Consider the following 23407-nt stretch of genomic DNA (forward strand, 5'->3'; position numbering starts at 1 on the left):
TTTATCAAGTTTCATTACATATTAAAAGTGATTTACTTTATAAACTGTAATAAATGTGCTCCTCCCCCCCCCCCCCCCCCCTCTGCAGCAGTGCTGGGAGGACCGGCGTTTGTCCCAATCATGCCCTGCGCCTGACCTTCCTCCCGTGGTGCAATGCAGCGGCAGAGGTTCAAAGAAGATGGCTGCCGGCAGACCGAACATGCGGCAGCGTCTTGCAGCCGCTCTCATGCTGCTGGCGGACCCGATGGCCGCCGAGGGCCGGGGTGAGTGGCTCCCTCTCCCCTTTCCTCTCCCCCCTCACCTGCCCCCGGACCCAGGGCAGACTCCCCGGCCGGCAATGCGTCCACGGGTCATCAGTTGGGGGAGGGTTGCCGGGCCCGGCATCCGCGCGTGAACTTTGGAACCACCAGGACTCTTCATAGAGCTGGCCGCTCGGCCAATGGGGGAGGAGGGCCTTGGTCAGGGAGGTGATCAAGGCCTATGGTCACTCTGACAGAGCTCCAGGGTTCCTCTGTGAAGATGGGAGAACCTTCCAGAAGGACAACTATATCTGCAGCACTCCACCAATCAGGCCTTTATGGTAGAGTGGCCAGATGGAAGCCACTCCTCAGTAAAAGGCACATGGCAGCCCGCTTGGAGTTTGCCAAAAGGCACCTAAAGGACTCTCAGACCATGAGAAACAAGATTCTGGTCTGATGAAACCAAGATTGAACTCTTTGGCTTGAATTCCAAGCGTCACGTCTCATCACCTGGCCAATACCATACCTACAGTGAAGCATGGTGGTGGCAGCATCATGCTGTGGGGATGTTTTCCAGTGGGGAACTGGGAGACGAGTCAGGATCGAGGGAAAGATGTACGGTGCAAAGTACAGAGATATCCTTGATGAAAACCTGCTCCAGAGCGTTCTGGACCTCAGAATGGGGTGGAGGTTCACCTTCCAACAGGACAACGACCCTAAGCACACAACCAAGACAATTCAGGAGTGGTTTCGTGACAGGTCTGTGAATGTCCTTGAGTGGGCCAGCCAGAGCCCAGACTTGAACCCGATTGAACATCTCTGGAGAGACCTGAAAATAGCTGTTTATCGACGCCCCTCATCCAACGTGACAGAGATTGAGAGGATCTGCAGAGAAGAATGGGAGAAATTACCCGAATAAAGGTTTGCCAAGCTTGTAGCGTCATACCGAAGATGACTTGAGGCTGTAATCGCTGCCAAAGGCGCCTGAACAAACTACTGAGTAAATGGTCTGAATACTTATGTAAATGTGATATTTCAGTTATTTCTTTTTAATTACTTTGCAAAAATTTCTAAACACCTGTTTTCGCTTTTTTATTATGGGGTATTGTGTGTAGATTGATGATTAAAAAAATGAATTTAATCCATTTTAAAATAAGGCTGTAACGTAACAAAATGTGGAAAAAGTGAAGGGGCCTGTATACTTTCTGAATGCACTGTACCTGATGGGGTAGGCAGAGGTAGCTTAACATAGAAGCGCACAATACAACGGCCAGTTGGGATGAGAGCTGATTGATGGAGGATGTTTGACTAAACCCATGTACTTTTGCTGTGTTGCACAGTATGCAGTGCAAGCAGCTGCAGCTAAAATCATAAAATATTAGTGTTGGTGTATAAGAATATCACTATCTCACTTGGGCCACGTAGTGAGACTAAAACACGAAAATAGGAAATTTCAAGGAAGGCAACTTCCTGATGCAGACATATGTGCAAATCAGACAGTTCTTTCTGTCTGGAAAAATGGAGATTTGAGCACAGCTCTAATGGAATATGATAGGCCATGTTAAAAAGTAACTTCTTAAAGCCAGTGATCTCAGGATTACTCTCAGTATCAAAAATTAGCAATAGCAAAAATAAAAGGATGGAGTAAAATAATGTGTGGCTGGTGCAGTAGGGAGGGTTTTAGATTGCTGAGGCAGTGGGACATTTTCTGGGGCAAATGGTGACCTGCAATTATCAAGCTGTTTGTTCCTCAGCAGGACTGGGACCAACATCTTTGCTGGGGAATTTCCATGTGTGGTTGGAAATGGTTTTAAACCAGCTTGGCAGGGAGCAAAGGGAATTCAAGAGGAAACAAACTAGTGAGTGGGTACCAGAAAAACTGTCATAAATCAACAGCAGAAGGAAAGGAAATGGAATCCAAATAGGAAAAACATTAAAATGACAAAATTGAAGGTGCAATATCCAAATGTACACAGCCTTCCCAACAATGTAGAGAATTAATGGTGGAAATAGAAAATAGTGGTATACTACAATTGTCATTAAGGAAACATGGCTACAGTATGATCGGTGTGCTCTTGATGCAGGGCCTTGAGGTCCTCAACCAATCAAAAGCTCCTTCTCCACTTTAATTGCTCATGTCCCAGATATTCTCAGGTATCAACAGGGATAATGTATTTCTCCAAGGAAGCTTTGAACATATGGCAGCAGGGTAGTGCAGCGGTAGAGTTGCTGCCTTACAGTTCCAGAGACCCAGGTTTGATCCTGACTACGGGTGCTGTCTGTACAGAGTTTGTTTTTTTTAATATTTTTTATTTTTGAAAAGCATATGTACAAATAGAAATAAAAAAACACATTTGTTACAAAGTTCTTACATAGCTTCAATTTTTAAATTTTTGGAGAGAAAAAGTAAAAATAAAATAAAAAAAACTATAAACTTGGGGAGAGAGAGTAAAAGGGTTAAAAAAACGAATCTAACAATAAAAATTAAAGGGAGTAGATCCGGGAGACAATAACCACAGTTGTACATCCAACCCCTAACTCAAGTTTCAACTTTTAATTTAATTTTTTTATTTTAGTCCTGTGCCAAACACATCTACTTTTCTAAAAATTCAATAAATGGAGACCATATTTTTAAAAATAGCTCAGGTTTGTCGATTAAGGCAAACCTTATTTTTTCCAAATGCAGGGTCTCTGTCATTTCCGTAGTCCACATTTTAATTGTGGGGGTAATTGGTTTTTTCCAAAATTTAAGTATTAATTTTTTCGCAGTTATTAGACTGTAATCAAGAAAATGTACCTGACTTACTGTAAAATTTGTAGTATGTTCTGATAATCCTAATATAATTAATTTTGGGTCCATATCTAACTTTTTATTAATAACTTTAGAAACTATTTTAAAAATCTCCAACCAGAAGTTTTGCATTTTTATACAAGTTACGAAAATATGAGTTAAATTAGCTTCTTGAAATTGACATTTATCACAAATAGGAGAGATACTAGGAAAAATCCTATTTAATTTCGTCTTCGAATAATGTAATCTATGTATTATTTTAAATTGTATTAAGGAGTGTCTAGTATTCAATGAACATTGATGTATATATTGTAAACTTTCATCCCATATATCTTGCATTATAAGTTGATTCAATTCGTCCTCCCATGCTCGTCTATAAGATTCTGATGACGGAATGTCAGTGTCAAGGAGAGTATTGTAAATAAAGGATATTAATTTATTTGAATTATAATGTCGATTCAGTCATACATCAAGTGTTTCTGGACCTCTAAACTTATATTCTTGCATGTGTGATTTTACATAATCTCTAAGTTGTAAATATCTAAAATAATTATTAAGATGTAATCCGTACTTCTGCTGTAAATCCTGAAAAGAAAGAAAAGTTCCCTTATGATAAAGATCTCCCACCCTTTTAATTCCATAACTTTTCCATTGAGCAAAGCCACTATCTAAGACAGACGGTTTAAAAGAAGGATTATTCGCAATAGGAAGGAAAACAGATAATTTACTCAATTTTAACGTAAGCTTTAATTGTTTCCAGGTACGGATAACACTGTGTATAATGGGATTACCTCCATATGTTTTTTTATTTATGCAGGGCCTTGAGGTCCTCAACCAATCAAAAGCTCCTTCTCCACTTTAATTGCTCATGTCCCAGATATTCTCAGGTATCAACAGGGATAATGTATTTCTCCAAGGAAGCTTTGAACATATGGCAGCAGGGTAGTGCAGCGGTAGAGTTGCTGCCTTACAGTTCCAGAGACCCAGGTTTGATCCTGACTACGGGTGCTGTCTGTACAGAGTTTGTACATTCTCCCCATCACCTGCGTGGGTTTTCTCAGGATCTTCAGGAGTATAGAAGTTTGGAGGTCATGTTGCAGTTGTAGAAGACGTTGGTGAGGCCGCATTTAGAGTATTGTGAGGAAAGGTGTTGTCAAGCTGGAAAGGATACAGAGAAGATTCACGAGGATGGTGCCAGGTCTAGAGGGTCTGAGCTATAGGGAGAGGTTGAGTAGGCTGGGACTCCATTCCCTGGAGTGCAGGAGGGTGATGAGCGATCTTGTAGAGGTGTATAAAATCATGAGTGGAATAGATCGGGTAGATGCACAGAGTCCCTTGCCAAGAGTAGATGAATCAAGAACCATAAGATGTAGGTTTAAGGTGAAGGAGAAAATATGTAATAGGAATCTGAGGGCTAACTTGTTCACAAGCTGCCAGAGGAGATAGTTGAGACTGGGATTATCCCAATGTTTAAGAAACAATTAGAAAGATACTTGATTGGACAGGTTTGGACAGATATGGACCAAACGCAGGCAAGTGGGACTAGTGTAGCTGAGACATGTTGGCCGGTGTGGGCAGGTTGGGCTGAAGGGCCTGTTTCCACACTGTATCACTCTATGACTTTATCTCTGTTTTTTTTCCTCACACTTCAAAGATCTAGGTTCGTAGGCTTGGTATAGATGTAAATTGGCCCTAATGTGTGTAGGAAAGTGTTAGTGTGCAGGGATCGCTGGTCGGCATGGTCTCGATGTTTCCATGCTGTATCTCTAAACTAAACTAAACATCTTTGAAACTTATCCTTTGTTTCACCTGGTGATTTCCTTCCATGACAGAGCATGAAACAGAATGTCTACATTCTTGTCTTGGACACACCAATGGAGCTAGTTGCATGTAACTAGGACCTCGCTACTGTTGAAGGACACTGGTTTACTTGTCCTGTGGACTTTGAGGATTTTGATGATGTAACAATAGTGATCTTTTTTCAGTGCCTTGAGATACCTACTATATTTGGCTGGGCATCATATAAAAGCCTGGGATCACTGCTGCTTAATGGAAAGTAGCTTTTGTATCAGGCCTGAGGCCTTGTTCATGGTTCTTGGTTCTTGTTCTTGGTTCTTGGTCCTCCAAAATATTCCAAATGAAATTTAAACTGGAGGTGGCGGAGTATGGACTGAAGCAAGAAGGGCTTTTTGGAGAAGAACTGCCTTAAATTTAGTTGCGTCTGGTTGAATAACTATAGTAGCCTTGATCATTGAATATTGCGTCGGACGTTCAAGTAGGCTTTCCATAAAGTTCCAAATACAGGATTGGTCCACAAGGTTGGAACGCACAGAATTATGGATAATGCACTGATACAGAAAGAATTAGTTATCAGACAGAAAGCAAAAATGTGAGAATAAACAGATCTGACTCAGTTTGGTAGTGTGTGACTGATAAAGACCTCCCAACATTTGATTTTACAAATTCATCATTTTGATGTCCAAAATTCAGAATTTTAAATCAAAATTCATAATATGGCGCGTAATGCAACTTTTCAGCAAAAAAAAAGTATGCACGACTATTATTTCCAACAGTCTGTAGTTCTTGGACTACATGTACAATGTCAGGCCTATCATGAGTATATTCTGCTATTTATAGAAAGGTTATTGAACTACTCCCTAGTTAAATGTAACAACTGGACTAATGAAGCTCCAGACATTGTCCTGTACCCACCGCTCAACTTGCAGCTCACCGTACAAGTTTGTTTTTTATAACTTTCCATCTGAGGCCAGGGGGAATGTAATATAATTTAAACATTTAAAAGTTAGATAAAAGTATTATAAAGTTGAAATTGCAGTCATGGAAGCATCTTTGGAACCGAGGAGTTTCATAGGCAGTTTAAATGGAGCCAATAATAGCTGCCAATTGACAAATAGCCTTGCCACCGTATGAGAGAGATAAATCCTTTAGTGATGCTGGTTGGTGGGTAAATATCATATGAGAAGAACACCTGCAGACTTCTGCTGACATAGCCTTTTTGCCATTATACTGTCACCCAATGAACTGGAGGCGGGATTGCACGTACGATTAACTGAACAACATAGTCAATTTACTCAGTAAACAATCTATTTAAAGGGCAGAGGAAACAAATTGCACCAAGTTCTCCCAGTAAAATTAGGATAATTCACTTCTACGCTCTCCCAAAAAGATAGTCACTGCAGTGAAATTTGCAGTAAAATCGTTCTTAATCACCTTGAGTCGGCCATTTGGTGGGGAATCGCATTGGATCTTAAGGTGACTTTTAACCTTGTCATCTGCACCATTTTTAAGCTTGGTATATTCTGCCTCCTTATTACTAACTAACCACCTATTGCCTGGCCAGATATTCTCTGATAATACTGGAATAGCTTCCTTTGTTCTCACTATGAACCAAGGTAAGGTGTATGCAATCAAACTCTCATGCATATAACCTATCTTGTAGTCATGCTTTTCACTCTTCATTCCGTGCTTGCTGAAGTACATTCATTGTTGATTAGGCAATGTTTCAATTTCAAAATCTCACTTTCCATTTATTTAAAACATTCCGGAACTATATAGACATTCCTCTATCTATGTAACCGTTACCATTCCTGTTGTCATCCAAGGTACACAAAACCGTTCAATTCAATCCTCCTGATTATTCATACTTTTAATCCCTTCACCACTTGCAGTTGCACCATTACCTGGTAAGGTCCTAAGTTTTAGAACTCCCTTACTCAAGCACCTCATCTCTCCAACTCCCTACTTTTGAGGCACTATTTTAAATGATCACTTTTGATCAAATGTATAATTGTCTGCCCTGCTGTCGTACCAATTGTTTGGGGTATTCTACTGTGAATTATCTTGCACAGATTACAGCATTAGAAATGCTACACAAATGAAATTAGCTGTTGTTATTTTTTAAATATAGTAACTTGTAGAGTGCTGCAACCCTTCTATACTGCAGCAGGGAGCCCAAACTTAAAAATCGTTGTGACGGAAATCAATGCTAAGCTCCATTCAAAGTGAGGGGCAGCCTGTAATTTGGAACCTAAATGATCTTGATTGATTCAACACTAAAACAATCTCCATGGGTTCCACCTAATGTTAAAAAAGGGTCCGAAATAACTTGCAATGCAAATATGTTGGTTTTATCATAGCTTTAAAATCATTATTACGCCAAAATATTTTATGTCAAAAATATTAACTAAGGTTGAAATACCTCTGAAATTAATTTTGATTTTTAGTTCAATCTTTTTGGCACATCGGTACACTTGTACATGCATCTAGGTGAGAGGGAATGGGTGACGTTTTGGGTCTCGACCCAAGACATCACCCATTCCCTCTCTCCTAGATGCTGCCTGGCCTGCTGAGTTACTCCAGCATTTTGTGATACCTTCGATTTGTACCAGCATATCATATCATATCATATCATATCATATCATCATATATCTACGGCCGGAAACAGGCCTTTTCGGCCCTCCAAGTCCGTGCCGCCCAGTGATCCCCGTACATTAACACTATCCTACACCCACTAGGGACAATTTTTACATTTACCCAGCCAATTAACCTACATACCTGTACGTCTTTGGAGTGTGGGAGGAAACCGAAGATCTCGGAGAAAACCCACGCAGGTCACGTGGAGAACGTACAAACTCCTTACAGTGCAGCACCCGTAGTCAGGATCGAACCTGTGTCTCCGGCGCTGCATTCGCTGTAAAGCAGCAACTCTACCGCTGCGCTACCGTGCCGCATCTGCAGTTATTTTCCTACATATCTTGTACATGCATCGGTGAATTACACGTACAAAGGCATATAAACATGATTATATAACAGTGTGAAAATATTTGTAATTTAGGAAATGTATTGAACATGCTGTCCTGCACAGCAAACCTTTCAATTGGGAACTTTCTCAGCTGTTTATCAACAGGTTTAAAAAGGACATAACCAGAATGATATTTTAATTATATCAAATAATTATGATGTGCTATTAAATAACCATTAAGAGAAATATCCAGCAGTGTTATGGACAAACTGTACACTGATGATGAAGGTGCTTTTTTCCTGTTGTCTGTTGAATTATGGCAGAATATCTGAATGTCACCTTTATAATTTCAATGACGAATGGCTGATGAGTGAGGCTTTCTATTGAAAGTACTCATCTCAAAGCCAGTCTTTTTGCAGCAATGTACAAGTGAAATACGAGATGCCGTTCTTCCAATTTCCATTGGGCCTCACTCTGACAGTGGAGGAGGCCCAGGACAGAAAGGTCAGTATGGGAATAAAGTGTTCAGCAACCGGACAAGTCTATGGCCATTGTGTTTTCCGCAACAACTAAGGAGTCTAATTCCACTCATCTGCTTGATCCTTATAAATTATTCTTTTAAGCAATTACCCAATTTGCAATTTGAAAATATACCTAGACTCTGAATAAATTTGCAAGAGGCTGTATAAATTAATTTTCCTAACCTCGTCAATTATTTTGTGCTTCATAGGCAACAAGATGGCACTGGAAGTATCACGCATGTCTCACAGCTCCATATCTGACCTGACCTCCAGTACTGTCTGTTTGCACATTCTCCCTGTGACCACGTCCTCCCTTCAGACTGGACTGGAACCAGTGATGGAAGTGGGGGTTTCAGCTGACCAGCTGTAATGGATTACTTGGGAACATTTTGGAAAAGCACGCTGTGATGCTTCAAGATCTAGTGCAGAGAGAGCAAAGTACAAGGGGCTGAAAAAAGTTTTATACTCTTTCTGAAAGAAGTCATCAGCTTTGATAAATAATTTGGGCTTGTTGATGGACAGTTTGCTAGAGTTGTCTGAACTGTCACTTGAACTGCAGAACTGAAATTGTACACTTAGTAAAGCACATGAGGAAATTAAATGAACTATCAAGGTTCTTGAATGTCAAATAGAGAAGCCAGGAAAAAAAAATTATACTCAAGTGGAGAAAGCAACAAGCCAGATGATATTTAATGGAATAAATTTGAGAGCTGGTAAAGTACCTACTAAAGATAGTCAACAGTTTTTGAGGAGTTTGGTCAATAATGTGAAATCCAGGCTGCTTGAATCTACAACAGCTTCCAATGATAAATGTAAAAAGTTAATTAAAAAGTCGAAATATTTAGATATTAACAATATTCCAGAAGATTCACTTTTTACCTTTGGGGATAATGATGTAGAAGAAATGGCAGAACAATTTGGCTTAAATGGTCGGCTTTGTGTCAGAGCCTTCAGAGAATTTTTGGTTTTGCAAAGTACAAAATATTTGTAAAAACAAAAAAAATACAAATAAGCAATGCCTTTTCAGCCGTTAGTGCAATACGCCCTGGGTGGGGGGGTTGTATAGCAAGGACAACTCGAAATTCTTTGAGTTTATGATAATCTCTTCAACCGCATGAATATTTCCTGAGATTCCCTTCGCTGCCACGATGTGTCTGGTTCTGATATTCCTAAATGTGTGTGCTCCTTCCGATTAGCGTGCCTATGTTCATCTAATGTGGAAGGAGGGGCAGTGTAGGGATTGACTGCAGTTGGTCACATGGCAGAACTGCGTTCCACTTGTCTGAAGCGTAGCAACAACGTGTAAGTACTGTGAAGCCAGAATGGTTTTTTTTTTCCAGTGAGTGCGCTGTGTTAATGCAGCGTTGTAATGTTGCCGTAAATTGCGTAGAGTTTCTAAACCGAGTTGTTTCCTAATGGTTTCTGGGTCGGAACAGTCGCCAATATGTTGCAGGGGAAGAGCTGGTGGTGTAACACAGTATCGTTGCTCAAACCTGAACTTTGAGGAAGTGTGTACGCTCCTAGTGTGTACGCTCCTAGTGTACTTGTACCCTTCCGTCCGTTCTTCTTACTGATGAGTTTGCATTTAAATAAAGATCAGCCAACAACGAACTTAAATGCAGCACATTGGGTTAAGTGCGAAGTCGAAAGTTACATTATAGTATCGGTCTCCCCCACCCCAGTCTGAGAGTTAAATGGGAGAAAAACAGTTTTGTTTAGTGCCGCTGTTCTTGTTTCAATTCAATGTCATTATTTCGAGTTCAAACGAAAGATATGCCTAGACGTGCAGAACTGCACGATTTACTCCGTAAGTTAGAAACATGCAATGTTTCTATTCCCAAAAGTAGGCGCTGTCTGTGACATTAACAGAATGAATTTTTGGAAAAAGTTTGTTCCAACCATTCTGTTCAAACGGATTTATAAATAATCCAGCAATGGTAAATTGGAGAGAATCAACGACAAAAAAAAAACTTTTGTTGAGCACTTTTCTAATGTGATTAGCGCCAGTTAATGTGCTGACTTGTGGGGGAAGTTGGGGTGAGCTGAGAGTGTTGGTAGGGTCAGGCAGCATCTCTGGAGGACATGGATGCGTGACCACGCTTCGAGTTGAGATACTTCAATCTGAAAAAGTGTCCTCGACCCAAAACGTCCGTCCAAAGACGTACAGGTGGAAAACGGCCTGTAAAAGTATTTTGGGCGCTGTACATTTGCTTACATAATCGACTGCGAATTGCAAGTGTGCACTTTTACTATTGCATACTACGAGCCAAATTAAATAATGTGTTGAGGCATGTTTCACCAGCTCACCTTGAAAGAATGCCGATTAAATCGTTGGTTAAGTCTTCCCTCCTCCGTCACTGTTTTGACATCTGCCTTGTTACAGTGGGCTGTAATGATCAACCTAATGTCACGGTATTTATTCACAAAATGTTGGAGTAACTCAGCAGGTCAGGCAGCATCTCAGGAGAGAAGGAATGGGTGACGTTTCGGGTCGAGACCCTTCTTCAACCTAATGTCACGTGTTGTGTTGTGTTGTGGTGCGCTGCTTTTCTGGCGTTAAGGTGTTATTAGCAATATCTCCAACACTGCTCAAAAAAACTCCAAAACAAAAATTGTAAAATTATTTTGTAGGAGTTCCAAACCAGCACTGAATGGCTTCCTCGTGTGAAGCTACTCTGTGTTAAGATGAGCATGGTCAAATTTCCCAAGTTCGTCGCAGTTTTTTCTCACAACCTACACGAAACCAGCACTCTTTCATCTTTTGGTGGATGTCACCAAGACATGAATGCATCCTACACTAGTTAGAGGGGAGGGATGGCAGACTCCGTGGAACTGGGCATTGAGGAACCTGCACAGGCTTCTGAAGGGTAGTAAGTATCAAGCTGAGTGCAAAGAATACACATGCAGTGGAATTCTGTGGAGGCCAATTCACTGGATGTATTAAAGAGAGAGTTAGATTTAGCTCCGAGGACTAACGGAATCAAGGGAAATGGGGCGAAAGCAGGAACGGGATACTGATTCTGGATGATCAACCATGATCATATTGAATGGCAGTGCTGGCTTGAAGGGCTGATTGGCCTACTCCTCCACCTATTTTCTATGTCTATGTTTCTATGACCCAAAACGTCACCTGTCTATGTTTTTCAGGGATGCTGCCTGACCTGCTGAGTCACTCCAGCACTTTGTGTCCTTTTGTGTATTAACTGGCATCTGCAGTTCCTTGTTTCCAGTGTTGGTAGGGTGATAGTTGGGAGGAAAATAAACAAAGTTAAAAGTAATTTTATTTTCAATTTTCCCACTTTTGATTTATGAATTTTCATTGTAATACTACTTTTTCTTTGGTATATGTGCTTTTAATTTGCAAAACTATTTTATGGTTCATAAATATAATGTTCCACTTGCTATTGGAACATGTTGCAACTAAATTCCCCTGATGCGTTTAGCCCAGCCTTTTCAACATACAATGTTTTGCTGAATCCAAGACTTTCCAAAAACATGTGCTTTCCATAAATGGAGAATGGTTGCAGAGTTCTTGCTGTATTCACTGCAGGACAGCCTTGAGAATGAACTTGGCACTGGTTGAGTCATCCAAGAAAGTTGGGAACAAAATCCATGGGATCTGAAGAAGGGTCTCAACCCGAAACGTCACCCATTCCTTCTCTCCTGAGATGCTGCCTGACCTGCTGAATAAATACCTTCGATTTGTACCAGCATCTGCAGTTATTTTCTTACAAATCCATGGGATCAGTCGGTACATTCTTCAGCTCATTAAAAATGCTCCATAGGTATCCTGGCCTCTGGTATAGGTCTCATATGAAAGGTTATTACAAAATCTTAGAGGAGTTTGATTCATTGGTTAAATGTCTTACACCAATAATTAGCTGAATGAGAATTAATATTTGATTGTTATCAGGATAATGATTAAATTGGGAACAAGAATAAAACGCAGAAATTTACGGACTGTTTTTGGAATAGTTCTTTTTAATTCACATTACCTAGTTTTGGAAACATAGGTGCAATTAGATCAAGATAGCAAAGGTTAACAAATGGACATCAGGGAATATCTAACATGTTCAAGGAGCAGAATTATCACTGATGAAGGGCATACAGATAATTATAAAATGATATGCATTAAAAAAAGAACATGAATTGATCAAATAAATTACATTGAATTTAATGAAGTTAATGGTATCTTTTTATTCTTCGCTTAATAGAATTGAAAGAAACTTGCCTCTTGGGAGAAAATCCTTTGCCATATTCCCTTTTCTTTCCAGACCATTGCCCTCTACTTTGAAACCCTTTTTTTCAATTCTGGGATGTTTGATATAGAATGAGATATACTGTAATGAAAACTGACCACTATCTTCATAGTGAGTATTGTAATATCGCAATATTTCCAAGTTTACTGACAAGATTAAATTAATCGTGGGATATGAATGGTAATTAAGATGCAAAAATCCTTTGAGGGGTGTAGGCAAGCTAAATGATTGGGCAATAACATGGTAGGTGTACAATGTGGAAAATATATGAGGTTATCCACTGGTGGGGGAAAAAGTTGAAGTAAGGTGTTTTTTCAAATGATGGGCAATTGAGAAATGTTTGTGTTCAAAGGAACTTAGATGGCCTTGCACAAAGTTAACAAGTAGGGTTGAAAGGCAAATCTTATGTTGGTTTTTACAAGCGAAAATGAATTAAAAAGTAACATTATTTTACTGTAATTAGAAATAGTTTTGATGAAACTACACCTTGGGTATTGGTGACAATTTTGTTTTCCTTGCCCTCAAAAAAAGAATATATTTGTTAAGGAGCCACAAGACACTACATGGAATCTGCAGTTACAACCTGCTGGAGTAACAGTGGGCCAATATAATCTGTGGAGAGAAATGGACAGTAGACCTTTCTGCCAATGAACTCCTCACCTGGATCTATCAATCACTTGTTAACCCTTGCCTCACCCCTCTTCTCCTTTGTTCTTTACCTCCCCCCTCGACTCTGTCCAAGGACCCCAACAGTCTTTTCAGGTGAAGCAGAGGTTCACTTGCATCTCCTCCAACCTCATCGACTGTATACGCTGTTCCAGGTGTCAACTCCTGTATATCAACAAGACAAAACGCAGGCGCGCCGATCATTTCACTGAACACCTCCACTCAGTCTGCCTAAACCTACCTGATCTTCCAGTTGCTCAGCACCTTAACTCCCCCTCCCATTCTCAATCTGACCTTTCTGTGCTGGGCCTCCTCCATTGTCAGAGTGAGGCCCAGCGCAAATTAGAGGAACAGCACCTCGTATTTTGCTTGGATAGCTTATACCCCAATGGTATGAAGATTGACTTCTCGAACTTCAAGTAGCCCTTGCTTTCCCTCTCTCTCTATCCCTTCCCAGTTCTCTCACCAATCTTACCGTCTCCGACTACATTTTATCTCTGTACCACCCACTCCCCTGACATCTGTCTGAAGAAGGATCTCGACCCGAAACGTCACCCATACCTTCTCTCCCGAGATGCTGCCTGTCCCGCTGAGTTACTCCAGCATTTTGTGTCTACCTTCGATTTAAACCAGCATCTGCAGTTCTTTTCTATGCATCTCTTCTGTACTGTTCAGTACAGATGATGGGTCCTAATCTAAAATGTCAACTGTCCATTTTCCTTCACAGATACTGCTCCCTGTTAACCACAATTTCCTCCAGCGGATTGCTTTTTGCAATATACTCACTGCAGAGGGAGTGCAGCAAAGATACATTATTACTAATAATTCGCCTGGCAGGCCTGTCACATGAAAAAAAAATAATTAGTATTCTAAGAGTTTAATAGAATGGGAGGAGACCTCCTTGAAACAGATAATGTTTTCAATGGGTGGATAGGGTAGAGGGAGGGCTGTTATTTCTCTTGTATGAGGACTGTAGAGCTAAGAGGCCACAGATCTCAAAATAAGCAGAGACGTAGATTGTCTTCTCTGGAACGCTGGAGCTTGCAGGGAGACCCGATAGAAGTATATAAAATTATGAGAGGCATAATTTCCCCTATGCTCGAGAGCATAGTTTTATGGTGAGAGGGGCAAAGTTTAAAGAAGATGTAAGGGGCAAGGTTTCTTACACAGGAGATGGTGAGAGCTTGGGACGTGCAGTGGTGGTGGTGGAGGTATTGATTAGTGGCATTGAATAGACTTTTTGGATAGGCATGGGGATATGCAGGGAATGTAGGAATATGGATTATGTGCAGGCAGATAAGAGAAGGTTTTGGCTTAATGTTTGGCACAGACGTTGTGAGCCGAAGGGCCTGTTCTTGTGCTGTACTCTTCCAACCAGCAAGTGTTTGAGACGTGGCAGGAAACTGGATTGTGTAAAGAAAACCTACATAGTTAGAGGGAAGACATGTAAACTCCACACTAGTGTCAAACCTGGACTGCTGGAGTTGTGAGGCACCAGTACCATCTGTTGCACCATTTCTAGTTGAACATGTTCAGAATGAAAGGAAAAATGAAAGTGGACTCCAGAAACAAAACAACAAGTTAAATGGTTTAAATGTTAAATGTTACCTTTTGCATTATCCTGAAGGAACATCTCCCTGCTCTCTCTATGCTAAGAAAGTTGAGTATATGCACTGTTAAATTACCACACTTTCTAGTTTATCGGGCAAATAAAAATGTGCAAATCGTGCAAGATGCCATTTCCACAAATACATTTTTCTACTGTTTGTTTTCAAACAGCATGTGATTCAAAATCTGGCTCACTGTAAAGGGGGTGAACAAACTACATTTTTGTTCCCGGAATTTAAGGAATCCTTGCCTAGCAGTATTTATCGCCTAATCCTATTTGCCCTGAAAAATTGTGTCAAACGTATTAACCCTCTTAAATTCCTGTAGCCTTGATGAGGATTGTACTCCCTTGAAGGCATTGCATGAAAGAATTCTAATTTATCAATTTACTGTTGAAACAACAATCATGTATATGATAGAGATGCAAGTAGATGTATCAGTAACAAAGCGGCTGACACAATCAGTGGATTAATTCAGGAGCGTTGGCGATATGACATTTCTGGTAAGCAATTTAACTTGATTTCATTCGAACATATGAATTGACGGAGGTGAAGTCCCAACTTTATTCTTCCATCACAATGATGGAGAGTATATATGAGTAATAAAGTAGTAATAACAAACCGAAAATTAACGTGCAGGTACAGTAATCAGTTGGGGAATCACAGGGTACGTTAGCCATTATTTTAACATTTCTTGTTAGTGCAACAGCTTCGACAGCTATAGTTCAGCTTAAGCACCATAAAGCTAAAGTATAGGGCACGAGAATAAAGTAGGAAAGGTGACAGCTAATTGCAAATAAAGCCCTTGTCCCACTTAGGCGATTTTTTAGGCGACTGCCAGCGACTGTCATAGTCGTAGCAGGTCGCTGAAAAACCGGCGACTGGACCCCCCCATGACAATGTCTACGACAAGCTACAACAACCTACCACCTAGTCGACGTCAAGCTACGGCAAGCTACTGACAACCGGCAACACAATCATCGCGACTTAGGACGTCCACCTACGACCGCACCTTCGACAACCTACGACCACACAGGCGACAACCTACAACAACTGAAGTCAACCTATGACTACCCGCGACAAGCTACGACAAGCCACGACCCTGTTGGCGACAACCGAAGACAATTCACGTCATTTTCGCTTCCGGTTTTGACGCCGGTACCTGTCGCCAGTTGACGTTGGTAGTCGCCAATGGAATTCACCAAAGTCAGCACTGGCGACAACTTATGTCACCTGGCGTTACAGCACCTACGTCAGGAGACATCAAGCTACAATCATTGGCGTCAAACCAACAGTCGACGAAAATGTTTAAACATTTCAAAATCCAGCCGCGGCCAGAAAAATGCTACGGTTCTTTGGAGACTACTCACAACCATGCAGGCGACACCCCGGCGACCGTGTGGCAACATTCTAGTCACCTGTAGTCACCTGAAAAATCAGGACAGGGCCTTTAGTCTCCACAAACTGCAATTTGCTGAGGACCATATAATCAATTTTTGTTACGTCGTAGATTGAGGGATCAATAATGATGCTGGAGATAATACCCATGTTCTTTTCCAAGTCATACAGTCATGGGATCGTTTACACAAATTCTGTTCAGGCAAATGATATCATGGTTGAAAATCTCTCCTAGAAAACTAAACCTATTTTTTCTCTCTTATTTTGGGGATCTGGGCACAAGGTTGGCATTCACTGTCCATGTTGCCTTTCAAATAGTTATGCTGTTTCAAACTAAAAGGCAGCTTTAAATATAATTGACTTTTATTTCACTTTTGCTTGAAAGACTTTGAGGAATAATTGAATTCTGTAACATATTCCTCTGGGTAAATGACCTCCTATAAAATAATACATACAGTATATACTTTGAAAAGGGGTTGAGAGTGGAGGTAAGGGGGGGGGGGGTGTGATTGGTCTAATGCACAGTCTGGAGAGGCTCTTGAAGAGAGATATGCTTGGTTAATCGTTCAATCAAAAATAGCAGTGTTGGCATTGAGTAACCCTGGATCGCTGGAATAATGTCTGTCCGTTGCATGTGAAACAAAACCAATTGCACTGCTCAAAATCCTCAGCTTGTATGCTTGTAGCTATCATTCATCATATAAGGATACTGATAAATGCCCCTGTGCAAATGAATACTATTTTTGCTTAAGGATAGTGGAATAGAAAGAGCAAAGTTATTGTTGGTTATATTCTGGCATGACCTGCTGGGTGCTGTTGTAACTTTGGAATCAATTCTTTGAATACAATTTTGATTAAGTAATTATTGATTTCAAAATAACTTCAAATGATCCTCTGAAAGTAACTTTAAATAAATGAATTGTTGCGATATTTGGAGCACCATCTTATATTGTACGGTAGACCAAATAAACAGTGCTTCAATTGATATATTATAATGGGGAAGTTATGAACATTTAAAAATGTTACAATGTTTTGTACTTTTATTGGAGTTCCTTTCAGCCACTGAATTGTCTTTTTTTTTGCAATAGTAAAATAGGTAGCAGAGGGGTTTCAAATGGATTTGTGTGGTTGATAGTTTATGCAGAATCAGGCAGCCCGAGGCTGTGGTTCCTTGCTCTATGACTCTTTAAATTTTAAGGTATGCACACTAGTTTTAATGGTGGCACAGCTGACCCCTGAGAATGGGTTCAAGGGCCAGCCCAGAGGCTCCAGCATGTTACTCATGTTTCTTCAGTGCACTACTTTTGGACAAAACCTAGTCCAAGGCTCTCTGTCTGACCTTGGATAGATATGAGAGATCAAATGTTACTACTTTATAAAGGAGGAGTACTTCCGCCCTGTTTTAAACCCATTTACGCATACTGCTAAAACAGATTATCTAATCTTTTTTAACAGAAAATAACTGCAGATGCTGGTACAAATCGAAGGTATTTATTCACAAAATGCTGGAGTAACTCAGCAGGTCAGGCAGCATCTCAGGAGAGAAGGAATGGGTGACGTTTCGGGTCGAGACCCTTCAGACTGATGTGGGGGCAGGACAAAGGAAGGATATAGGTGGAGACAGGAAGATGGAGGGAGATCTGGGAAGGGGGAGGGGAAGAGAGGGACAGAGGAACTATCTAAAGTTGGAGAAGTCGATGTTCATACCACTGGGCTGCAAGCTGCCCAGGCGAAATATGAGGTGCCGTTCCTCCAATTTCCGGTGGGCCTCACTATGGCACTGGAGGAGGCCCATGACAGAAAGGTCAGACTGGGAATTGGAGGGGGAGTTGAAGTGCTCGGCCACCAGGAGACCAGTTTGGCCAACGCGGACCGAGCGCAGGTGTTGAGCGAAGCGATCGCCGAGCCTGCGCTTGGTTTCACCGATGTAAATAAGTTGACATCTGGAGCAGCGGATGCAATAGATGAGGTTGGAGGAGGTGCAGGTGAACCTCTGTCTCACCTGGAAAGACTGTTTGGGTCCTTGAATGGAGTTGAGGGGGAGGTAAAGGGACAAGTGTTGCATCTCGTGCGGTTGCAGGGGAAAGTGCCCGGGGATGGGGTGGTTTGGGTAGGAAGGGACGAGTGGACCAGGGAGTTACGGAGGGAACGGTGTCTGCGGAACGCAGAGAGGGGAGAGGATGGGAAGATATGGCCAGTGGTGGGGTCCCGTTGTAGGTGTGATCTTGTGTTTTGCTGTGAAATGATTGGTTGTCACATTCCCTGTACCTCACCAAGTGAAAATATTTATCATCTTTATCTGAAAGAAAACTGGGACAGCTTGAGAATGTGAAAATTGTTTTATAAATGTTTTTTCCCCTTGTTTTTATCGCAAATCATGAAGGGAGGAAGGACAAACATGTAAGATTTGAGCTTCTTGTAACCTGAGTCATGGGGTTATTGTCCAATGTGGAGTGTGAAATAGGCAAACAAGTTATTCGTCCGGGACAACTTGTACTCTGGGTTTCGTAGGAAATGTCTGGTGATTCAAACAATAAACATTTTTCTGCCTCATTCTTTACCTGTCCTTTTCTGGATTTAAATATTGTGCTTTCCTTTGAAGTGGTTTAAATTATTTCTTTGGTTCATGCTACGATTAGCAGAAGACTTCAAAAACATATTTTTGGGGGTGCTGCTGAAATACTAAATCTTAGTCCAGGTTGGTTAATGGCACATTTGTTTCTGCTGGATGTCACATTGTGTGCAGTGGATATAACTGATTTGACTGAGAAGCTCAACTGATCACTTGGGGACACAATGTAGTGCTGCAGTGACTCAGCGGGTCAGGCATCACCACCACAGAATAAGGATAGCTGATGGTTGGGACTCTTCCTCGCACTGATGGTGGGGTGGGTGGGTGGGTGGAAAAAGCTGGGAGAGAATCACAAAGGGGGGGGGGGGTGATGAGAGAGGGTCTCACAGATCTCTTGACACAGAGAAAAGGATAAATTCTTCAAAGTAGGTGAGGAGATTTTGCAGTGGAGCAGTCAGACTGTAGAAGCAAAGAACTGCAGATGCTGAGGCATATATTTTAACTGCTCCACTGTGAAATCTCCTCGACGTATACTTTGAAGTTCTCCTCCTCTAGACTCTCTCATAGGTTCCCCTCTGTGATTCTCTCCCAGATTTCTTCCCCTTCCTCCTACAATCAGTCTGAAAAAGGTTCCCAACCTGAAACGTCACCTATTTACCTTCTCCAAAGATGCTGCCTGACCAGCTGAGTTATTCTGGCAATTTGTGTCCTTTTGATCACTTTGGGAAACTTGCTTATAGGTGGTCAAGATGATTGAATTCACTTATTGACGATCTTGTATTCTGATGAAATATGGATTGGTTAAGGTATGGTATTAATTATTCTGTTAAAGATTGTTCTCTCATTTCAACTTCACAATACATGGACACAAAAAACTTGGAAGGGGCAGTGGTGGAAACATTAACATTTTCCTGAAGAGAACATTTTGCTGGGCTCTGTCCATATTTTCTTTGCTGAATTGTTCAAGTTACTGATCGTCTGGATATGCTCAGATGTATATATGTTGTACATTTGTGTTGTTGACAATTCGCTTTTATTTTGCAACAATATTTTTTAAATGCTGGGTTATAACACAAAAGAAGAGAGAGATTTGTGCCATTTAACTCAAATTTCAGCACTGAACCATATTCAGTTTCATACAAAAAGGTTCTCATACTATAGAATTAGTGTAGGAAGGAGCTGCAGATGCTGGTTTAAACCGAAGATAGACACAAAATGCTGGGGTAACTCAGCGGGACAAGCAGCATCTCTGGAGAGAAGGAATGGGTCAAGACCCTTCTTCAGACTGATGTCAGGAGAGAGAAAAATACATAGATAAGGAAGTGTAAGGTATGAAAACAGGACAAAGGGGATGTAAATCAAAGAAAATGTAGCATGGATCATTGTTAGCTGGGAGAAGGTAACAACAAATCAAACAGATAAAATGTAGTCAGAGACAACACAATACAATATATCATTGTACATGGGTACAACGAGATTAGGAATGCGCCTTCCATACGATGCAATAAATGAATTAGCTAATCAGTATAAATTTATACAACCCAGTGAAACAAAATTAGAAACAGTTTTAAAACAGTATAAAGTTCAAGTAGGTCTGTGCCGGTCAGACAGGTTGGAGAACTGGGAAGCGGGAGAGATGGAGAGAGAAGGAAAGTAAGGTTTACTTGAAGTTAGAGAAGTCAATGTTCATATCACTGGGGTGTAAGCTGCCCAAGTGAGGTGCTGTTCCTCCAATTTGTGATTTAATCGAGAGACACAGTTTCTGCCTGTGAACTCAAAACATTTGAACTGTTACTTTCTGGAGTAAATTTCTGCTTGAGTCTTTACCACTGCTTGAGCAAACCATCTATGCGAGAAGGTTTCATTTTGAATTGACAAAAGCAAGACCGATGGAGTCTCCACAACACTGATGTTAGTGTTACTGAACATCTAAGCCAGAACAGTGCACCTATTAGTTCTGAAAAATGTAGTTATAATTTGGACCATACATCAGAATTTCCTGCCAAAAATGTAAATAGTCACTATATTCCTGGAACTTTATTCCCACTTCCCTGCCATTGCTTTTCAAATCAAAAGAAGTGAAAGCCCTTTTTGCACGATCAATCTAAAATTCTCTTGGACTTATGACAAATAGGAGCAGATTTGAGGAAATCTATGGCCACAGATTGTAATAATTTCAGCACAAGGAAAAGGTGGTTGATCCTCAAACTTCCTCCACACCGCAGGTGTTTACACCACTCCAATCTTTTGCCTTTAGTCTTCAAAAGTTTGTTCTTCACTTTACTAATGACTTCCTAAGTGCAACTTATTCCATTTTATTAGTCACTGGGGCACAATACATTGCTCCTTTATACCATATGTTAGTTCTAAATATTAGACGATAATAATGGTAAAATAGTCATTTTATTTTATGAAACTGAAGACAATTTATGGTTTTCTAGTGTGTAGTTAATCCACAAGTTGCTGGCAATGATAGTCTGTTCCTTCACAGCGTGAGCTGTTGAAAGTCCTCCCAGATGGAAATCATTTTAAGTCAGCATAAATTTCCATTTTTGTACATTTTTCTTATGTTAACGCTCAGATGTTGACCTTTGTTGAATGAAGTGCAACTTGAAACTTTAATGATGCACTACACTGCACAATATACTCTCATCTTCACCTCTTTAAAACTCGCCACTTGGTGTGATTTGTTCAGTGTCAGAAGGTTATAGGATTGTCCAGCCTGAATAGGCGAATCTAGGCTGACATTACAATGGAGGGAGTAACATCAGGCGACCAATGTTTGGATTGGATTTTAAACTACCAGCCACCTTCCCGTTTAGGTAATGTCTGGGATTTTCTGAAAGGGGCTTGAATGGTGAAGTACAGATCCAAACCATTCTTTTCCTTGAACATGCCTTTGGTGATTCTGTTTTAAAACTATTCTAATTTGTTTCACTGGGTTGTTTAAATTAATACTGACTAGCTAATTAATTTATTGCATCGTATGGGATGCACATTCCCAATCTTCTTGTACCCCTGTACAATGACAATAAAGATATATTGTATTGTATTGTATCTGTCCTGCTATTTTTTCAAAAATAAGCTATCAGATTTTTGTTTGATTATACTCCAATTCAGCACATTGTGATATTACATTAGGGAGCCATATAAATATTAATTGATGACTAGAATGTCAAATTTCCCCGTTTTCCATAAATCTGTTGATATTCAAAAGTTTTAAAACTTTAATTATTTGGTGTCTATTGTAATTCATTGAATGTTCTGATTTATTTTAATTTTATGTTCTATAAAATTGTGATAAAAAAAACTATAGTAAAACTTCCATGCTACTTTCTGCTTTGCTCATTTGTGACAACTTTTCAATATAATTGGCTACTAAGAGGGGGGATCTTATTGAAACATATAAGATAATTAGGGGATTGGACAAATTAGAGGCAGGAAACATGTTCCCAATGTTGGGGGAGTCCAGAACAAGGGGCCACAGTTTAAGAATAAGGGGTAGGCCATTTAGAACGGAGATGAGGAAGAACTTTTTCAGTCAGAGAGTGGTGAAGGTGTGGAATTCTCTGCCTCAGAAGGCAGTGGAGGCCAGTTCGTTGGATGCTTTCAAGAGAGAGCTGGATAGAGCTCTTAAGGATAGCAGAGTGAGGGGGTATGGGGAGAAGGCAGGAACGGGGTACTGATTGAGAGTGATCAGCCATGATCGCATTGAATGGCGGTGCTGGCTCGAAGGGCTGAATGGCCTACTCCTGCACCTATTGTCTATTGTCTAAGCCTGCTCAAATTCATCACCACATTTCCCTAAAACTAATGCTAGAATTAAATTAATCTTAGGGACAGGTGAGATCTGCACCACAGAAATCACTGGATCTTTTTTTGATTGATTGTACCCCTATCGGAGGCCGTGACCTCCTTTGGTCAGGTAAAATGGATAAACTATTTTCTGATTTTCTGGAACCAAAAGTGCCAGAAGAATCAGTGGTGGAACTGTAATGAGTAAATATTAAATTTAAGTGCAAGATTATATAACTATATTAATTAATTAAGACGTGGTTAAAATATAAAACATAGCAGAAAAGCCAATTGCCACCTTTTTGGGCTGATTATCAATTTATGTGCGAATTTACTTCAACAAGTACTTCAATATGTACTTCAATAAGCAAGATGACGTTATACTCTAAATTACTGCAACTAGTGCTCATATGTGGGTTTGTTTTCCCCAGGACTAGAACCAATGTAGAGCAGATTGGTCATATGTAAATTCATTTTTGTGTTTAATTTCATATTCGTAATTTTATTATACACGTATGGCACATTCTTGGAAAATTCTTGGGTATTATAATAAAGTCTTCAACCTGTTATGTCATTTTAAAGTATAATAGGGAATATATTTAGCGACGTCTATACGGCATCAGTGTGAAACGGCCTTTAGTGTAGGGGTTCCCTGAGACATGGATTATTTCAAAGGTTCCGCAAGGGTAAAAAGGTTGAGAAACACTAGTCTGGAGGATCGAGGCTGGCAAAGATGTGGTTGATTTTCACTTTACTTGTGTGTGGGGGACTGGTGCCTTGCAACTGGCCATGACAAG

At 40.5% G+C, this 23407-nt stretch overlaps 1 protein-coding gene across 1 annotated transcript in view; it reads left to right on the forward strand.

The window, feature by feature from the left end:
* Positions 1-9578: 9578 nt before the first annotated feature.
* Positions 9579-23407, forward strand: part of LOC144595794 (metalloreductase STEAP3-like) — a 33441-nt gene continuing 19612 nt past the window's right edge. Inside the window, exon 1 of the mRNA XM_078403459.1 lies at positions 9579-9615. The gene's annotated coding sequence lies outside the window, so the exon portion shown is untranslated. The remainder of the gene's footprint in view (positions 9616-23407) is intronic.

Source organism: Rhinoraja longicauda, chromosome 8 (assembly GCF_053455715.1).
Source record: "Rhinoraja longicauda isolate Sanriku21f chromosome 8, sRhiLon1.1, whole genome shotgun sequence".
Taxonomy (NCBI): domain Eukaryota; kingdom Metazoa; phylum Chordata; class Chondrichthyes; order Rajiformes; family Arhynchobatidae; genus Rhinoraja; species Rhinoraja longicauda.